Source organism: Hemibagrus wyckioides, linkage group LG05 (assembly GCF_019097595.1).
Source record: "Hemibagrus wyckioides isolate EC202008001 linkage group LG05, SWU_Hwy_1.0, whole genome shotgun sequence".
Lineage (NCBI taxonomy): Eukaryota > Metazoa > Chordata > Actinopteri > Siluriformes > Bagridae > Hemibagrus > Hemibagrus wyckioides.
This window is the reverse complement of record NC_080714.1, coordinates 11138715-11147605: the sequence shown is the minus strand read 5'-3', so window position 1 is coordinate 11147605 and position 8891 is coordinate 11138715.

Below are 8891 nucleotides of genomic sequence, written 5' to 3'. Positions count from 1 at the left end.
CACCAGGGCACTTTACTGTAGAACTACATCATACTCACCACAAGGGCTTATAACATAATATATAACATAATATATTGTTATTTTATTGAGGATCAGAATCCCTCAAGGTTCTCACACTGTTTCCACTTGATAAATATTTCTTGAAACTGTGATACTGTTCAAGATTCAAGAGATCCAAGATACTGTTTTTCCTTTGTTAAGTATCCCTATAGATAATTGAGTTTATTACGGGTAAGAAATGATCAAGGTGTTTATACTGTCTTATTTAAATAGAAGAAATGCTGTACACTTCTTCTTCTTCTTCTTCTTTCGGCTTTTCCCTTCAGGGGTCATCTCTCTCCACCTACTGTATACGTATCTTCTGCATCCTCAACACATGCACCCACTAGCTTCATATTCTCATTTATTACATCCATTACAAGAAATGCTGTAAACAAATGCTGATATTGTGCATATTACGTCTTCTGTATTCTATAAGAATCCCTTAATATTCTGATTTGATCTCCACTTAAGGTGAGGCTCACTTACATGTACCGCATATTCAGTCTGGCAAAGCTAGACAGGGACATCCATGCTTCTAATTCACAAATTTCCTCAAGTGATACACCTTTCAGTGCCACCCAGGAGGTAGGTGAATGTGTGTCAAACAGCATTTAATGTTTTCAGATAGATAGATAGATAGATAGATAGATAGATAGATAGATAGATAGATAGATAGATAGATAGATAGATAGATAGATAGATAGATAGATAATTCGACATAAGTGTGTGATCCTTTCCATTCACTTCCCTCAGCTCCACTCTCCATTCACAAACGGTGCTTGACCACACCCTTGCTCCCACAACTACAAACAGCTGATCAGTGGCCTTGGCACATTCTCATTTGTAAGCATAGGCAGACTGTTATGTTTATTAATACACTGCTGAATCAATATCTGGCAAGATCGCTGGGTTTGGCAGCAGCGTGACTACTTCGGTCCCCTAACACAGACATTGCATGTTGACTGATATGTCATGCAATTCAGAGAATTGCTCATAATGATGACCAGCAATGCACTTTATATCCATGTATTCCATTCTTTCATATAGCAAGACCTAGAAACTGCTTAACACCAAGTCCACACCCTACTGTGGGACCATGTTCTGGCACAAAGACAGTCCATAAATAAATAGTGCATACTATTAAAAACGTTTTCATGGTCTCCCAAGTGCCATGACACAAAAGTGTTTGCCCTATTCCCAAATCTCAGTGATGCCATATCTAGGAGTCTAAGAAAGCAAAATTGGCCATACTCTCTGTTTGAGAGGGATGATGATACTCTTTGTCACTTGTTATTCATAGCTACTCTATCCAATTGTGAGTGCATGTGAGCTCATGCATGTAGAAGGGGTGGACAGAGATTTCCTCTGAGTGTGTTAAGCCAGCCTTTGGCATTGAGCAGCAGTTTAAAAACATACAGTTGACTGGCTACATGTCTCAGAGTAAGCACATGATAGCCTTCCCCCTCCCTGGATGGTAGCTGTTGTTTGATAAGGTAGAGTGAACTGGTGGGTGGGAATTGGCCAAGATTATATTAGGGAGAAAATGGAAAAAATCCAAAAATGTCTCACATGCACACAATGGCAAACCAGTCTATCCTTAATACATTTCCTTCAGTGTCTTGCATAACAGAAACAGTGGGCAAATGGCATAGACCTGTAGATTTGGCAAATATTTTGTGACTTTCCCCTCTGGACCCTTATATTAGCCATGACAAGAGGACCCACTCCCCCCCTCTTCATGACATGTATTTTTAGATTCTGTTAATTCTTTATTTATTTTCTGTCTTTTAACCATTTGGATAATAGGCCCTACTGGGTACCCTTTTCCACTCTGTACAGAGCCCATCTCTGTAAGTCACAGTATGTCCACACCAGACTGTAAGCCAGCAAGTCTAGAGCGGGTATTGCAGGTTGTGGTTGGCCAAGCCATAGTGATGTGGAAACAAAAGCAGGACCTAGCAACCCTATTTACAAAGTCCAAGGAATATCAGAACAGCCGAGCCAGATCCAGGCCCTGCTGCAGCCTCAAGCTGCTTTCTCTATGGGCAATATTCTAGTGAAAAATGCCCACCATCCAGGGTTCCAGAGCCAGCTACCCCTGCAGACGCTTGCCCCTCCACAGATTTCAGTACCCTGTGTCCTGACCAAGAAATGCTTCAAACATCGGGCTGCGGCCTGTCCAGTCTCAACAGTATGTGCCTAAAAGGGAGTTGTGACAGCCTTGGAAGAATGAAGGCACAGGCTGGGAAGGCCAAATATTTCATTCTTATAAACCACACAAACCTGATAGGCCAGCTGGTCCCTGTTCTGTGCTTGGTTCAACTTCATCCTGTCCTTTAACCCAGGACAAAGAACATCAAGCCAGATGTGCCAATGGTACCAGGACCCAGCCCATAAAGTCTAAAAATAGTGGCATCTCTGTGCTTGGCTTTGGAAGAAGTGGCCTGCCATTCACTTCCGCAGAAACTTCATCCAGTTGGTGCCCCACCAGGCAGATTCTATGTCCCATGGTTTTGGTTCTGGTGGCCTGCAATAAACAAAAATGTCAGGACCTATGTTGTGGCATATGTTATGTCTTCATTTGCTTTGCTTTATGTGTTTAGGTGTTTTATCTCTATGTCGTTGGTGGGATGGGTATCTTTTGTCAGATGTTTTGCTCTCTCTGTGTAATAGATAAGCCACAGTTACATCAACATTCTACAGCTTATTTCTTGATGAGAATGTGTTAATGCGCAATCACCAAATTCTGAATATGATTGGAGGTCAGTTTTCCAAGTTTTCCAAAACCATATAGAGCACGTTTTAAGTTTTGCCCATGAGACACTAGAGGTGAGAAAGACATGTGTTAAAGCATTTCTTTTGGTCTGCTCTTAAACCAATAACTGCTATGGGTGATCCCTTTGAACAAATTTTTGATTGATTTTGTGGGTCCCCTTCCTTGAACCAAATTTGGTCATACTTACTTAATAACCTTGATGTGTGCTGCTACTAGGTACCCTGAAGCCCTACCACTGCATATCATAAAGTCTTGTGCTATCATCAGAGCCCATTTAGTCAGAGTCCCAAAATGAAACAAATGACAGTTTACCATCAAGTATATAGCACACACACACCCGAGTCCCAAGGTGCATTAGAAAGGTTAAAGTCTATGCTTTGAACCTATTGTTTAAGTCAAGGAAAAGATTAGGCTGAAGTGATTCCCTTGCTATTATTTGCTATTCACAATGTAGGAAGGATCATTGCAGTTTTGTTAGCATAGCAAAACGCTGTGATGTCCACTAACGTGTAGTTTCATCGAAGGCACGTTGCTAGACACCCTTGTAAAATGCTGCAAAGATAACCTGTTAACAATAGCTGACCATTTCCTAATACCTGTTAGTTGGCAGTTGCTGAATAAGGAAATTAAAACTGGGATGTTGGACAAATTGGTGGAGGTCTTGAGCTTACCCATGGTGGTTCAAAATGCAGATCAAGCCAGGTGGGGGGAGAATTGGCAAGAGCATGCTCTTTCCCCCTACATAGGATGGAAGATTGTGTTAATTGGATAGGCAGTGATATGTTTGCTATGTTTGGAAGTGTTTGCTCACCTCCAGGCAGCTTCCTTCATACTAAACCTGGCAAAATATGAGTTTGGTTAAGCTACAGTGACCTACCTTAGTAAACAGGTGGGACAAGGTGCTGTTCACCCCTCGAGGCTAAAATATCTGTCCATACCCTCCTTTCCTGCCCCTAAGACCAAATGGCAGCTTCATCCATTTCTAAGGAATATGTTGTGTTGCCCCTCAGAAATCTCCTCCGTAACTCAATTCCATTTACAGTATGTGGTCTTCTAGCTGTAAATTTGCATTTCAGTCTGTAAAACGTCTACTAAAAGTAGTGCTCCTGTTCTTGCTGCTCCTGATTTCAAGAAACCTTTAAACCTGAAGTAGATGCTAGTGGTACTGTTGCTCTCATAATTCAGGAGGACATTCATGGCATAGATCATCCTAATAGCTTCTTCTCTCATAAGTTTAACCATTATCAACTACAGCAACTCAACTACTGAGAAAGAAGCCCTTGCTCTTTTGCTTGTTCTTCAACACTTTGAACTTTATATTGCTTCAAGCTCTGATCCCATTGCAGTTTTTACACATAATCTGCTAGTGTTTTTAAATCACATGTCCACCAGTAACCAATGGCTCATTTGATGGTCTTTAATTCTGCAAAGTTTTAATTTAGAGATTTAACATAAGAAAGGTTCTGAGAACATGGTGGCTGACTCATTATTTCTATGCCATAAAAATTGAAAATTGTGAACCTGACATTCACTCTTAAGAGAGGGGGGGTTATGTCCTCATGTGCTTCGCTTTATGCACATAAGTGTTTTATGTCTGTGTCGTTGGTGGGATAAGTGTCTTTTATGTCTGATTCCTTTTTTCCCCAGGCCCACCATCTAGGTAACATTCCCGCTCACAGCTATTATTGAACAATTACTGCATTATATGCCATGCTCTGCAATTCCCCCATGGTACTGGCTGAATGGGTCTTAAACCATGACAGTCTACCGTATTGGAGAAACTGCCTTTTCTGTGTTTTAACTGTTACAAACTGTGACTTGCATGTGGATTTCTTCTGTGTAAGATCCTCTGCTTGTTATATACCTTGTTTTAGCCTAGCACTTTGTGTTTGACTGTTCTGTTTGTATAATGTATACTCTCTCTGTAAATATTACACACACAGTGGTGGGCCATGCATTTCACACCTAGGCCTTGTCGGAACTCGTCGGATATCACAGGGTGGAATTTTGTCTGTATCTATTACTCTTAGCTTTCCCAATAACCTCCACAATCTATAAAACTTGGCCGAAATAAAAGAGATCTCAGTCAACAGATGAGAAGAAGCAGGTTTCTTTATTCAGTCATGCAGTCAACAACATGCATATCTGAAGAGAGCAGCTGGTCTCAAAAACCCCGAAAAAGTCCCCTTTACTTATACCCCAGGCGCCCCGGGGCGCCTCCTTTTCTCTAATTTAAATATTTCCAGCAATTTCCCATTATATTCAGTGTATGGCTACTTTAGTCCCTCCTTCCTTAGTTTACATACGTTTTCCCAGTTCCCATTATTTTCGCATTTGTCCCGATACCGCCCCTAAATTGATACCATCCTCCCCTCGATGACGTCAATTTTCCTCCTCACCAGTTCCCCTTATTTTTAGGCTAAGTCAACCATTTTTATAAAAATTGGCGCTTACTTATAGGCGCCACTTCCTTATTGACTTCATTTGACCATCACCTCTTAAAGGTGCTTCCTCGGCTCATCCTGACCTTGCGCGTTGCCCCCCACAACAATGTGTAAGTACCTTGCTCTCTTCCTCTATGTCATGATGACTTTTCTTTCTACCTACTTGATCTAAGTTTTATTTTACTAATTTTAAACTAAGCTGTGCCATTAAGCTGCCTCATATCCTTTTTCTCTTTTCATCACTGTTGGTTGCTAGTATTCCAATGCTATTGTCTCCTCTACCCGCCTATCACTGTCATGTCACAGTGACCTGGCCTACTTCCCACACTGTGTTCCTCCTGCCTTAGTACACGCTCTCTTTTGCTGACTACATAGTCACGCAATATGCACTTCACTCATCTTCACTCATTTCCCATTATTTTTTCTAGCTCAGTCAGCCCGCCGCGCTATCTTCCGGAGAAGTCCCAGGGGTGCTCTGCGACGCTATCGCCAGTATCAGCTATCCTGTTTGGCCATTGAACTTACTGGTTTCCTGGAGCACCTATCTGAATCCTCTATTCCTGAGTCTCCTTACCTCGCTCACCATATCGTGAGAGATACCGTCTGTCTTGATCAGAGCACCCAATTTCACCCCACAACCTGTGATCAGTCTACTCAGACCTTCTACTGGCATTGGACACGCACCACCTCTCAAGGCGTCCAGACTGAGGATTTCCCTGTTGAGATTTCCTCTAATGATTCTTCCTCTGACTCCTCTTCATTTCCTAATTCCCCTGACATTCCCCAACTTTCTCCTGAATTTGTGCCTATGCCTTACAGTGTTCATGATATTCCTCAGTCTTCTCCTGACTATTCGCCCCCAACTTCTCCCACTGATTACTCTCCAACTTCTCCTCAGGATCCCGAGATTCCGTCTTCTACAACTGACCCTCCAGTCCCACTGATCCCATTGGATAGGCTGGCTGACTGAGTTGTAACTCCTAATGTTTCAATAAATCTCTCCTCTTTTCTGTTCCTTCAGTCCCAGTGTGGTTATTACGCTAGCATGCTGCCATTAATAATTCTGCATGTTTATTATGAAGACTATGAGGCTATATCTGATTATTATAGCTATTTTTAATCAGAGTTAACTACTTACTACGTAATAAATGGCTAAATTATTTTTGATAGATACACACTACTCTTTAGGCAGAATATTGCCAAGTCAGAGCTTAGAGCATTGAGTACATTAGCACTTAAGCTACTTTTAAGGCTAGGTATATAATTCAAAGCTGGGTATATTATATTTTCTCCGACAGCCTTCACTGGTGTCCTTCCTGAATTAATCCACCTCTATACCATCATTATGACGCCACGGCAATAGATACTAATCAACCATTAAATAGCAAAGTAAAAAAGAAATTAGGCTACAGTATTTTACACCTCACAAGGAATAGTCAATTTTATTACAGTTACTTTTCTCAAAAAAGACATTCTTGATGACGTATGCAGCAAACTGCAATCTCCGGAGGACGCAGCATCTGAAATGAGACGCAGCGAATATAGAAACACTGTATAACAGTGCGTGGTGTCACAGGCTCTTATAGCGAACATGAATAAAATTACATTACATATAGCAAAAAAACAAATTAACACAATTCAGTCTCACAATTCTCCTTTCACGGCAGCAAAAAAAAAAAAAAACCACAGTCCACCCTGGGGATCTGAAATGAAGGCAAACTGTTTGTTTTGTGCAAAAGAAAACCCAAAAGCATAAATGGTTCTTGAAAAAGCTTACCAACTATTTTGAAGAATCAAAAGGATTTTCTTGAAAAGTCCACCTTGAAAATGCATTTGTAAGGATGTCCGCGACCAAATCAATTTCTTCTCCTCTGTCAGGCATTGTGAGTTAAAATATACAGTATATATTATTTAGTTTGTGTGGTTCGCCACCTCTGACTACTCCAATTATCCAGTCAAAAGACGAGAAGTTGCTGATGTAATTGTATGCCTGGTAGATGGCCCAGTGACACCAACTCAGCAAGGCCTTCTCTGCTGGCCTAAACAGCAGTGATCTTAATCACTGACTTGCATTTTAATATATTTAATATATTTTTCCATGAATGTGTATTAAATTATTTCCAGTAGTCTATTCTCTACATTTCATAGCTTTTCTCTTGGTTGCACTGCTTCCAGTAGTGTATATTTATGATAAGAGTATTTATCCAATCATATTTCAGCCAGTAGCTGACATCATGTGTTGCAGGGTGAAAGAAATCTGTCTTAAGGCCTTCAGAATCAATAGTGCAGACCCCGTAGCTTAAAATGAGTAGCAATGAAATTGGTACATTAACCAATCAGCTTTTGAGTTGGCGTCACTAGGGCCATCTAGCAGGCATACGACTACATCAGCAATTTCTTGTCCTTTAATTGGATAATTGGAGTGGTCAGAGGCAGCGAACTGCACAAACTAAATAAAATATATATCTTTTAACTCACAATGGCAGAGGAGAAGAAATCAATTTGGTGAAAGCCAGTGAAGGCCTAGGTGTGAAATGCATGGCCTGCCACTGAGCAAGCATACAGTCCGTTGCTTTAGAATTAGAAAAAATGGGCAAGCATAAGGACAAGTGACTTTGACAAGGGGCAAACTGTGATCGCTAGATGTTTGGGTCAGTGCAGCTCCGAAATGGCAGGCTCACTGATGCATATGGAGACCAAAGGCTAGTCTGATTAGTCCAGTCACATAGAACAACTACTGTTGAACAAATTGCTGAAAAAGATGATGCTGTTTCATATGGGGCTGTATGGTACCCATGCTGACCCCTGTCCAATGCCTACAGTGGACTATAGAGCAGTTACATTTTTCAGCAATGCACCCTGTAACACTACAAAAAATGGTCAAGAATTGTTTGAGCAATAGGTAAGAGTTCAAGGTGTTGACTTTGCCTTCAAAGTCTAAATCAAAGTCAAAGAAGCTTTATTGTAACTTCAACCATATATTCATACCATCAAATTCCCTAGATCTCAGTCTGATCAAGTATATGTGGGATGTGCTGTACAAACAAGTCCAATCCATGGAGGCCTGATCTAACAGCTTACAGGACTTATAGGATCTCAATCACATCTACTACTTTAAATTTAAACTGAATACATTTGAGTTTGAGATCAAAAGATGAATGTGACACAATAAATCAGAATCTTTATTTCCTGGTATTTACATCTAAATAACTTATAAAATGGCACCTTTTGTGGCAGACCACCCAATTTCTAGGTGAGGAACAGTATAAGAACAGATATGCTTAAAATAAATTAAAGAAAAATAACAATAATGTTTGGTTGCTTATGAGGCATGGTGGCTTAGGGGATAACTTGTTTAGACATGTGTTGTAGGCAATTTGGCATCCCTAATTGTTCAAATTTGTTCAGAGTGTGTGTGATTGTGCGACTCTGTGATGAGTTGGCATCACATCCAGGGTGTCCCCTGTCTTGTGCCCTGAATCCCCTGGGATAAGTCCTAGGCTATCACATATGTGGGGGCTCTGTCACCAGCTAGGGAAGCACTCATACTCTCACACCAATCTAACTACCTCCAGTTGTTTAGCCAGTCCTTAGGGCGCACACTTGAGTCTGTGCTATCACCTCATTCA